We start from the raw sequence: 11,327 nt of genomic DNA on the forward strand, positions 1-11,327 counted from the left end.
ATCACCGCCCATTCTACTCGGGCTCAAGCCTCTTCGGCTGCTTTCCTGGCCCAAGTCCCCATCCAAGACATATGCCGGGCGGCTACCTGGTTGTCCGTGCACACTTTTACATCGCACTGTGCGCTGGTTGACCAATCTCGAGACAATGCCACCTTCGGTACAGCGGTCTTGCTTTCCGTAACATCTCACTCTGACCCCACCGCCTAGGTAAGGCTCGGGAATCACCTACTGGAATGGATATGAGCAAGCACTCGAAGAAGAAAACAAGGTTACTCACCTTTGTAACTGTTGTTCTTCGAGATGTGTTGCTCATATCCATTCCACACTCGCCCTCCTTCCCCTCTGTCGGAGTAGCCGTCAAGAAGGAACTGAGGAGCGGTCGGGCCGGCAGGGGTATATATTAGGCGCCATGGTGGCGCCACTCCAGGGGGCGCCCTGCCGGCCCACCGAGTGTTGCTAGGGTAAAAGTCTCCGACGAACGTGCATGTGGCGCGCGTACACCTACTGGAATGGATATGAGCAACACATCTTGAAGAACAACAGTTACAAAGGTGAGTAACCTTGTTTTCTACCCTGCTCACACACCCTCAGGCACCCAGTATCCCACTACCCGCCAGGAGCCCACACTCTCGTCTATGTCGATGAACCGCAGCAACCTTCATACAGGATCTACAGCTTCCACTCAGGCAGGCAGCCGTAGCATGTGGGAGCTGTCACTTAGCTGCTCGGTTTGAGGGTCTCTGTTGTTGCAGGGCACTAGCTGGGAGACCCCAGGCTGAATGCAAGATGACAACTTCCAATTCCCTTCACTAGCAGTTACACTGGATACTGAGCTGGACTCTTCCACTGACAGAGCCTTGCATGGAAAGAGGGCTGTGTCGGAGCAGAGTTCTCAGCCTCTTTCTCGCTGGAGCAAGACTGGACAGTCTGGTGTACATGTGGCCTGATGGACCCTTATCTGTCTACACCACAGAATGTCACTGATTGTACCTGATGTCTCCCCTTTACATTGTCTAAGAGGCAGGAGCTCTGCTTACTCAACCCTTGGGGTTGCACAGGGCATAAATTATTGTAACTTTTTTATTAATAAATGTTTGGATGTGCCTCGCCTTGTGCTGTGATCTGCCTTGGGGCTGCTTCTGTACCTGCCCTGGTCATCTGGAGACATGATCCCTCTTCTATTGACACTTCTTGCTGGCTGTTCCATACCAGCCTGAGGCTGGAGCAGAGACCAGACAGGACCATGATCTTCATACATTTCACTTTGATACCAGACGAGACTACTCAAGCCCCCAGTACCTTTCTGCCAAAATGTTTTCACTTGGAAGACGTGCTGATAACTACACTGAACATCATCAGGTTTTTAGTCCTAAAACTTCACCTACCAAACAGAGCATCAACTCCTAAAGACACAGACACATGCTAGAGCCAGTCCCACGCACCGCAGAATCTGCCATTCACAGAAATGAACATTCCTCCCCCTCCACTCATGCCCACCATTGACCTCTGCACCACCCTCCACACACACCATTGAGCTCCGACCTGCCCTCATACCCCCCCTCCATCCGCCCCACCCTTGTATAAAGCTCTCCCCCCTCCACACACACCATCAACCTCCGGCCTGCCCTCGTACCCCCCTCCATCCGCCCCGCCCTCGTACAAAGCTCTCCCCCCTCCACATACACCATTGAGCTCCGACCCGCCCATCCATCCTCCCCACCCTCGTACACAGCCCTTCCCTCTCCACACACACCATCAACCTCCGACCTGCCCTCATACATACCCCACACTCCCTCTGGGTCCTTTTAATTTAAAGACAACCCCTCTTCCAGTGTTTTTCTGTCAGGATCTTGATCGTGGGTCACTCAATGTAACTGATTTTTAAGCCTTAAATTTTCCAATATCAAAATTAAATTTTGACAAGCATGTGGTTCTGATCTAAAAACCCAATTAACCTGTGGTAATGGGTATCTAAGCACGACTACGCCACTGTGACTGGGTCCTAGTGGGGAGCCGGCTGTGGTCACTCAGTTAGGGTGAACTGCAAAGAATGGGGCAGACAATCCTCATAAAACTGGTGGCTATTCCAATACTTAGATTTACCAACCAGCACAAAACAGCTTCTTTATTACCTGCCTGGTTACTCAGGAGTCCAAACAATACAGTTCCCTTAAAGTGCCCAGCCTCAGGCCTCCATCCTGCCCATCCTGCCCCCTGCATCCGTCAAATATGATGATTTCTGAAAATCTTATTTCATCATATAAAAGAAAAGGTTCTACCAATCCCAAAGGATCGGACACATCACCTCCCACGTTATTGAACATTCCAGATCTTTCCCAAATACACGCTACAGCCAATTCTTATTAACTAAACTAAAATTTATTAAAAAACAAAAGTGAGAATATGATTAAAAATCAATATATATACAGCCATAAGTTCAAATCATTGAGGTTCAGATTCATAGCAGAGATGGTGAGCTTTGTACTTGCAAAGAGTTCTTTCAGAAATAGTTCATATAGTTCAAACAGTTCATAGGTTATAGTCATTGCAGGGTATTCCATCTTAGGATGGGGATCTCAGTCCTTTTGCCTAAGCTTCCCCTGTATGAAGCCTCCAGCAGATCTGAGATGAACAGGATCAGGACCCAAGGATCTGTTATACAATTTCATGTCCTTTTTGACCAGCTGGAGTTCCTTGGGGGAACAGAAGGTAATGAGGATGACTTTGAAGGAGGTCCATCACTGGTACTTAGCTATAGAATTAATACAAGGCAATTTGCTTGTTCCTTCACTATTCACAGATTATTTGCTATACGTTTCAAAGAGAGATGAATACAGAGATATCCGGTGTTTACAATTCATTTAAATGATAGGATGTTCTTTTGAGCTCTGAATTATCAGAATGCAGCATAGACAGGTTTTGTTGATTACATTGTCGACCCTACTTATACATATGTAAATACACAAAACCACAAACATTATCTCTCCACATGTCTTTGGGGTTATTTATTTTGCAGGATATTTAACCGTTTCTAGCCATGCGCCACAACTACCCAGAAAGAGGTGATCTAGGACCAGGAGGTCCTTGGCATGACTTGAAAAGGAAGGAAAAATGGTTTTTAGTGATAGAATTTGCATTATTTTTTTGTCTCCATTTGTAACAAGTCTGTTCCTCCCTGGCTTTCCTGGGGGCTGCTGAAGATGGTGCCCACTTTTTCTGATGGGAAACCCAGAATTGCGTCGCACTGCCCTGGGCTCTCTCCTTGGGTTCTTATTCAGAGTCTCTCTTCTCATCCTCTCTCCCCTGCTACAGGGCCTTTCCCCGAGTGCTGCTGCAGAGGAGCTCTCACTTTATTAACCTTTCTACTTAGCTACTTGTATGCCAGCAGTTGCAATTGAACAACAGACCCCTGTTCCAGTCTGGCCCAGCCTATAAACTTCTCCGTATGTTTCCCTAGGCCTCATGTCAGTCAGAGGAAGCAAACGTACCTGCCTCGGCTGCCAATTGAGCATTCGTCTTCTATTTGAAGAAGGCAGAGGAATTCAGGAGATCAGTGAGACAGTCTGCCTCTAATGGGGCAAGGCCTAAAGGGCAGATAGGCACATCCCAGCCCCCTTCCAAGCAGGTTCACATGTGTAGCAGGGAGTGTTCTAAATGCACCTCTATTCCTCTTCCAGAAGGTCACAGCACATACAGCTAGCAGGAAGGCAGTTTCCATTACTCACCTTAGCCATATGCCTGTATTAGAAATCCGTCAATCTGCACTGGGGCTCGGTTCATACATTCCCAAAGCGTGATGGCTTTGATCTGACACCCAGTTCAGCTGCACAGTCTGGTGAGGGAGCATAGCAGTCACTGGTCTCTCTAAGCTGTGCACGTGTGCGCATGCACACAGACCCTGAACCCCGCGCAAACAAAAAATGAAATACTACATCGGAGCCAGGCCAAAATATCATTTATGGGTGACTCTTGACATTGTTCACCCACTATCTATCAACACAGCCAGATTCTACTAGCTGGCAAGGGGGGCGGAAAGGGAAAGGAGGGCAATGAATCGTTTGTACCCCTCCCTGCCAGCATTTCGAATGTGGAATGTTCGTCACATCAGGATGGTCGGGACCCACACATCTCTCTGTAGTCTGTTCATTTGGCTGTGTACAAACTCAAGTACGTGCAAATAAGTCAAAATGCCTGGCCATAGTTGCTAAGGAACTGCAAAGATTTCCCAGAAATGAACAAAGGTAAATGTTGTTTTCGTGACTGAAATCTTTCAAAGGCATTGGACTTCATACATTTACTCATGATGTGTTACCATTTTCCCATGTTTTTTTGCTACATTTTTTTGCTATACACAAACTTCCAGTATCCTGATCTGAATGATCTCCCGTTTGCCCTTTTGTTGAGTCACGCTGTTAAATGCATTGAAATAGTAGCCATATAATAAAAGTATTAATTTTAAATAAACCAATCTGGTAAAAAAATCAATCCCCAAATGTCACTGTCTAGAGATCTAAATCGTAAAAGAACAGCGACTTCATTTAAATCTGGATGGCTGGATAAGACTATAGAGACGGTTACACCGAAGTCACATAGTGTAAAACATGTTAAACTTTGTGAAATATTCGCATATGGTGAGGACAACTGAGTGGTTTGTGTATATTGTCGAGCTGCCAGAGCTTCGGGAGAATTTTCAACAGGAAGAATGTGGAACGATGATGTATGGAAGTTTGATTTCTTAAAGCGTCATCTGTCAAGCAAGTCTCATATAGATGGTGCAACAAGACTTAGAAACAAAAACCCTTCCTTACAGAGCGGATTGCTTAGCATGATTCTTGAAAGTCCAGCTGAAAAGCAGAGGAGGCAAATTAATCTTGAATGCAAGCGCTTAAACCCAGAAGAAATCAAGGTACTTATTGACAGTGTTGTTGGCTATTAAAATGAACAGCTCAGTGCTTTCTGTTCAGGATATTAATGACAATATTGAAAAGTATGTGCACATACCAGTGAGCTGGAGAAGTAAAAATTATGCTTTAGAATTTCTTGAAATTATCAACTGCATTGTCTAAAATGATCTCAGGCATGAAGTAGCATCAGCAATGTTTCATACTCTAGCTGTTGATGAAAGCACTGATCTATCCATTAAGAGATACTTGATACTTTACTTTAAATACAGATCCATAAATTCTGCAGACTATAAAACTTTGTTTGCTGGACTATTATGGTAGCAAGAATGTGATGCTGTTTCAATATTGTGCAATCAAAGAGTTTTATAAAAAACACCACCGTCATCTAATGAAAATAGTGATGTTCACCTCTGATGGTGCCTCCGTGATGTTGGGCAATCTCAATGGCATTGTGGCTCAGCTGAAACGTGATATTCCACACTTAGTCCAGCAACACTGCGTTGCACACCAGGAAGACTTGGGGATTTCTGATGCATGGAAAGAGGTCAAGCTTATAGGAGACATCGAAAACTTAATGAGAACAGTTTCAGGATCTTGAAAAGTTGATGGATATTGGAGGAACATTCCTAGCATCAAGTGCAGACTGTGAGCGTGGCTTTAGCTTAATGAACACTCTAATATACAAACTACAGAATCGTTTACAAGTAGATAATTTGGACATGCTGATGTGTATTAAGAGTTACCAGCTGGATGGAGGATGGATAGGTCTGGACAGAGTTTATATTGAATGGCAAATGAAAAAGGTCGCAGGGAAAAACAGAAGGTTAGTTTAGCAGTCTTTGACATTTTGACCAATAAGGAAATTAAAATGCATTTGTAATTACATATCTTATTCTTGGCCGAAAATAATTTATTGCTATTTTTTTGGAAAATTTTAAATTTAAAACACAAACTCTTGTTTTTCTTTTTTTTACTTATGGTGTGTCTATCTGAAAAACCCATATAAATTGACATAATGACATACTTATTAAATCGTCTTTATCATATGCTTAGCAAAATCTTTTTCGACATGTGTATAGAATGAAAGGTGAAAGTGGACACTAATGGGCAGAAGCCTATGGACTGATGATAATCATGATTTATATGTGCTTGATATATGCTCGTGATTGTCTATAAAAAAGATCATCAAACGTAATGCTTAAAATTAACTTCTCCTTCATGAAGAATCGTTAAATTTCCTTGTTCTAAGTATTTAAAAATGACATTTATAAAATAACATAGTGTAAAACTATTATCACAGATTGCAAATTAAAACTTTTTAAATTTATAAGCATTTTACTCACTTAATTTACTCACTTGGGCGGATGAATGACATAAATCCACACCGTGTAGAGGCCAACTATAGGAGTTTATTACACACAGCGCTGGCGGAGTGTTACCTTGCTTATTAAGCTCAGAGACACTGTCAATCAATTGATTATAATAGAATATATAGATTTTCCATGGGCGGGGGAAAGTGACGGGGTTGGCAGTTCCACACCCCGGGGATAGGTTTTGCAGCAAGACAATATAGCACATTAGCCAATGGTTAAAAGGTTACATAATGTCTCCGCCCATGGTCTTAAGTTAGCAAGTTAACATTTAATTAATACTTTGATGAAATGTTATTAGTATAAAATATATATGTTGAATTCTGATTTGGGGTCCATAGGAATGGAGCAACTCCTTTGATTGTCCAACAGGTACATTCCTAGAGGTTAAAGCAAAGAAACAGTGAAAGTATATGGCAATAAAGATTGTCCCCTTTATGTCTTAAGGCAGGCATTGGTCCCTGGGAAGGGAGGTGGGAGGATGCCATATCTTATACTGAGATATGCCAACTTTTCATAAACTCAAGGTTGGATCTGTGGGAAGAACGTTCCCTACAGAAGAGACTGACAGAATAGGAAGAGGGATCCTTTGTTCATTCTGAAACATTAGATGAAACATAATTATTCAGTTATTGCTTCAACATCTGGCATTTCTACTGACGAAGCATATCTAAGCAAAGGCGATTATCTTGTTTACCCCAGCTTTCTCTTAGCTGATCACTATTTGCTAGTTCTCTGGTCTCTTGACCAAACTCTGGACTTTGGGTCTAAAAAAGAGCTGGTACAATCCATATACCAGCTTGTTATATAAAATGCACATGGATTTTAACCCTGCAGCGCATTTGTCTCATGGCGCACAAATTTGAACTCTGCTTCAAAAACTTGCACAGAAGAAATTTTTTGCGCACACAGCCTGTCAAAAATTAGAGGGAACATTGTTGGCAGTCCTCTTTTGAGGGGCAGCCTTGTCCCATCAACCAGGGGACAAAGTGCTGCTGATCAAACTATCTCGTGAATGTGAATATGCCGTGGTCACACACAGCATGCAAGGTCAGCAGGCCCACCAGTTCATTCTAGTCTGACTTGTATATCACAGGCCACCAGCAGCATCCAGCCACCCCCGCACTAAACCCAAGAACCAGCATTAGACCAAAGCATTGCAGCCCTCAGGAGCCTAAACTAGTCTGCGTAACAGGCAGAGAAGAGGCGGGACTGAGGTGCACCAATGTCTGCAATGGCAGGGAATTGTTTGTGAGCTACACCCAGATACTCGTGGCACCTGACAAGGAAGGCCAAAGCCCTGTAGGACGACTGCCAATCTGAAGGGGAGCACAGCAAGACCTGCAGCAGCAGAAATACAGGGATGCTTGGCAGCTGGCTGGGGCTGCAGAGGTGAAGAGTGATGCAAATGCATGATGGGATTGAAAGAAGGTCAGTGTTGGGCGAGGTCTGCAGAGATAAACTTCTGTAGGGTAGAGTGGGAAAAGTAATGAAGGGTTTGCAAACTGAATGGGGAGTGTGAGAGATCCTGACTAAAAGGAGGGAAGAGCATGGGGTGAGCATAGCCACTGCCTAGGGCCACCGGGAAGCTATGTGGGCCTTGGACAGTTCATTACGTAGTGACACTATGGGTGAAAAGCAGGGCCGGCTCTAGCCATTTTGCTGTCCCAAGCACGGCGGTACACCGCGGGAGGCACTGCTGCTCGCCTGTCCCACAGCTCCGGTGGAGCATCCGCAGGGACGCCTGCGGGAGGTCCCCCGGAGCCGCCTGCCACCATCCTGGCAACTGGCAGAGCGCCCTCCATGGCATGCCGCCCCAAGCACGCGTTGGGGCCTGGAGCTGGCAGTGGTGAAAAGCACCCTGAGCTGCTTGAGAACTGCAGCTGGGGTGCCACTGGGGAGGGCTGCCATCTGCTGGGGAGTAGGGGAAATGACTGACTGGGCCAGGTACCATTTGCATTTTGTCAAGTATCAGAGGGGTAGCCGTGTTAGTCTGGATCTGTAAAATCAGCAGAGTCCTGTGGCACCTTATAGACTAACAGACGTATTGGAGCATGAGCTTTCGTGGGTGATGTGAGTCTGACGTAGTGGGTATTCACCCACGAAAGTTCAAGCTCCAATATGTCTGTTAGTCTATAAGGTGCCACGGGACTCTTTATTTGCATTTTGGTTAGAGTACAGCTACATTTCGAGTCTGGGGCAATATAGTGTTCGTACTGCCTGGGAAATGGGAATGAAAGAACAAGAGAACTGCAGCAATGTGCCAGGGGAGAGGGAGTGGGGTGGGGTGTCATGCTGCCATCACTGTGAGTTGGAACAGTTGGGAAAGGGCACCCGGGCAAGACTGAACTACAAAATGGAGCCAGACAAGGTGATAGGGGCTTCTGTGTTTTGCTGGGCGTGTCTTTGTACTACCAGTACCTCACCCCCAGGCAGTTTGGAGACAGGGATGGTTTCAATACAGCAGAAGCAGCTGAACTCATCTAATACCAGGTTTATAATGGCACCAGAGGCCCCATGGCACCAGGCCCTTGCTCAGTTGGGGCCCAGCCGGTTCGGCCCAGCCCAGCAGCTGCAGCACTGGATCTCCTCTCCAGCCCTCCCCCATGCTCCTCTCTGGGCCCGCTGGCCTGACCCTGGGCTTCTCCTCTCAGCTGGCCAGACAAGGGCTCTTCTCTCTGTCTCTGTCATCGCAGGCAGCTGCCGACATGTGGGGGCAGGCAGAGAGGAGCCCACAGCCGCTGGCGATGGACAGGGAGCCTGAAGCTGCGGACTGTCACCGGTGGCCCGGAGGAGAGTCCCTGCCTGCCTGCTGCTCAGCTCTGCAGTGGAGCAGTGGTGAGTGGGAGCAGACAGGGCCAATGCAAGGATGTTTTGCGCCATAGGTGAAACTTCCACCTTGCACCCTCCCTCATCGCCGAGCCCCCACCCTGAGGCACTCCCCCCACAGCAGCTCCCTGCCTCCGCCCTGAGGTGGCCTCCCCCGCGGCAGCTCCCCACATGCTCCCCTCTGCCCTGAGGCACCCCCCAACAGCTCACCCCAGCTCTGCCTCCACCCCGAGCACGCAGTCACTGCTTCACTTCTCCCACCTCCCAGGCTTGCGGTGCCTAAGCTGACTGACGCCACAAGCCTAGGAGGCGGGAGAAGTGAAGCAGCTCACCCCTGCTCCACCTCCTCCCCGATCATGCCGTCTGCTTCACTTCTTCTGCCTCCCAGGCTTGCAGCGCCAATCAGCTTAGGTGCTGCAAGCCTGGGAGGCAGGAGAAGTGAAGCGGCCACGGCGTGCTTGGGGAGGAGGCGGGACAGGGGTGAGCTGGGGTGGGGAGTTCCCCTGGATGCCACCCCCCCCCTTACTGGCTGCAGGCGGCCCTCTCCGTGCTCCCCTGCCCCAGCTCCCTCTGCCTAAATGCCAGCGGTGACTGGGGTGGCCAAAGATCCAGCCGCCGCGGTTGCTGCCAAAGAAAATGCTGCCCCCCCAAATCCTAGCGCCATAGGCGACCACCTAGGTCGCCTAATAGGTTGCACTGGCCCTGAGCACACAGGCCCCCTCTTCTCTGGGCTCTCTCCTCCCCAAAACACCTTCTCCTCCATCAGTGGCGCGACTCCACCGCAGGCAGTGGCCATTGTGGGCAGGAACGGGGCGGGAGGGGGGCCACGCGGGGCCAGGCTGCTCTTTGCGGCGGAGCTTCCCTGACCCACTCACACTTTGTTGGTGGGTCAAGTGTGAGGTATCGGTGGAGCACTGATTTCAGGGGTCCCCAGGTGCAATGTGCTGGGAATGGGGATCCCTGCTCTGTGCTGCCACGTGGGCTGGGGACACACTGTCTGTCAGCTGATCCCCATGATCTCTAACCTACCTGGGCAGCACAGCAGACATTGCCTTGCCCACTAGCTCCTTTTCATCCCCTGGCCCCTCCCATAACTTGCTCCTCTTGGCCAACCTGCCCAGGGCTTCTCTCTGCACCCTGGCCCCTCCCCTCTCCTATCCCACTGCTTGCTTCTCCCCCCTTTCTCCCCCTTAAGACTAAGCATTCCTACTTTTAAAAATGATGGTCCCCCAATCTCCTGTCATTCCCTGGGGGGCGGGGGGCACAAATATATGCTGAGGTGGCTTGGCCTGAACAGCAGAGAGCAACAGCCTCTCCCCATTGCCTTACCCAGCAATCAAAGCTGGAATCACAGCAGCTGACTTGGATGATAGAGGCTCCCAAGCAGCCCAGGCACTGGCCTGTCAGAATCCCTGGGCTTCACGGAATGGTGAGTGGAGAACTGAGGAGAAGGGAAGCAGTCAGCATGCACCAGCCTTTGCAGCTGCCAGAAGAGGACTGAAGTTGGGACAATTGCTAAGGCACCAGGGGTGTAGGTGTGTCTTACCTAACAGATGTTTGCAGTGGTGTTGTAGGCACGTTGGTCCAGGATATTTAGAGAGACAAGGTGGGTGAGGGAATGTCTTTCATGGTACCAACTTCCGTTGGTGAGAGAGAGATGAATTTTCAGGCTCCAGAGAGCTGTTCTTTAGGTCCTTGAAGTTGGTCCAGTAAAAGTTATTACCTCACCTACCCTGTCTCTAATCATGTCTGTTAATGGACTGATTGCTGGCTTTCCCAGGTTCCTTCTGTTGACCCTGTTCCCAGGGCCCGCTCTAGGCACCAGTGCTCCAAGCATGTGCTTGGAGTGGCACTTTCCAAGGGGCGGCACTCCAGCCCCCCGCCTCCTCCTTTGTTTTTGTTTTTTTTGGCTGGGGCGCAAAAAGCCGGGAGTCGGCCCTGAACGAAGATGTTCCCTGTCAGCTGAGACTTTCAGGCTGAGCTGGAACTGACACTGCAGTTCTGGATGAAGGCGCTAGATGGCGCTCACGGCAGCCTGAGTCGCACAGGCTGCACCGCAGTTGGGGCGGCCCTGAGCAGCATGCCCCAGAGCTGGGCCCGGGCTGCGGGCGGGAGGGGCTCAGCTCTGGGGGACGATGCTCCGGCCCTGCGGCGGCGAGAGGGGCTCGGCTCCGGGGGACGATGCTCCGGCCCTGCGGCGGCGAGAGGGGCTCGGCTCCGGGGG

Source organism: Chelonoidis abingdonii, chromosome 19 (assembly GCF_003597395.2).
Source record: "Chelonoidis abingdonii isolate Lonesome George chromosome 19, CheloAbing_2.0, whole genome shotgun sequence".
Taxonomy (NCBI): domain Eukaryota; kingdom Metazoa; phylum Chordata; order Testudines; family Testudinidae; genus Chelonoidis; species Chelonoidis abingdonii.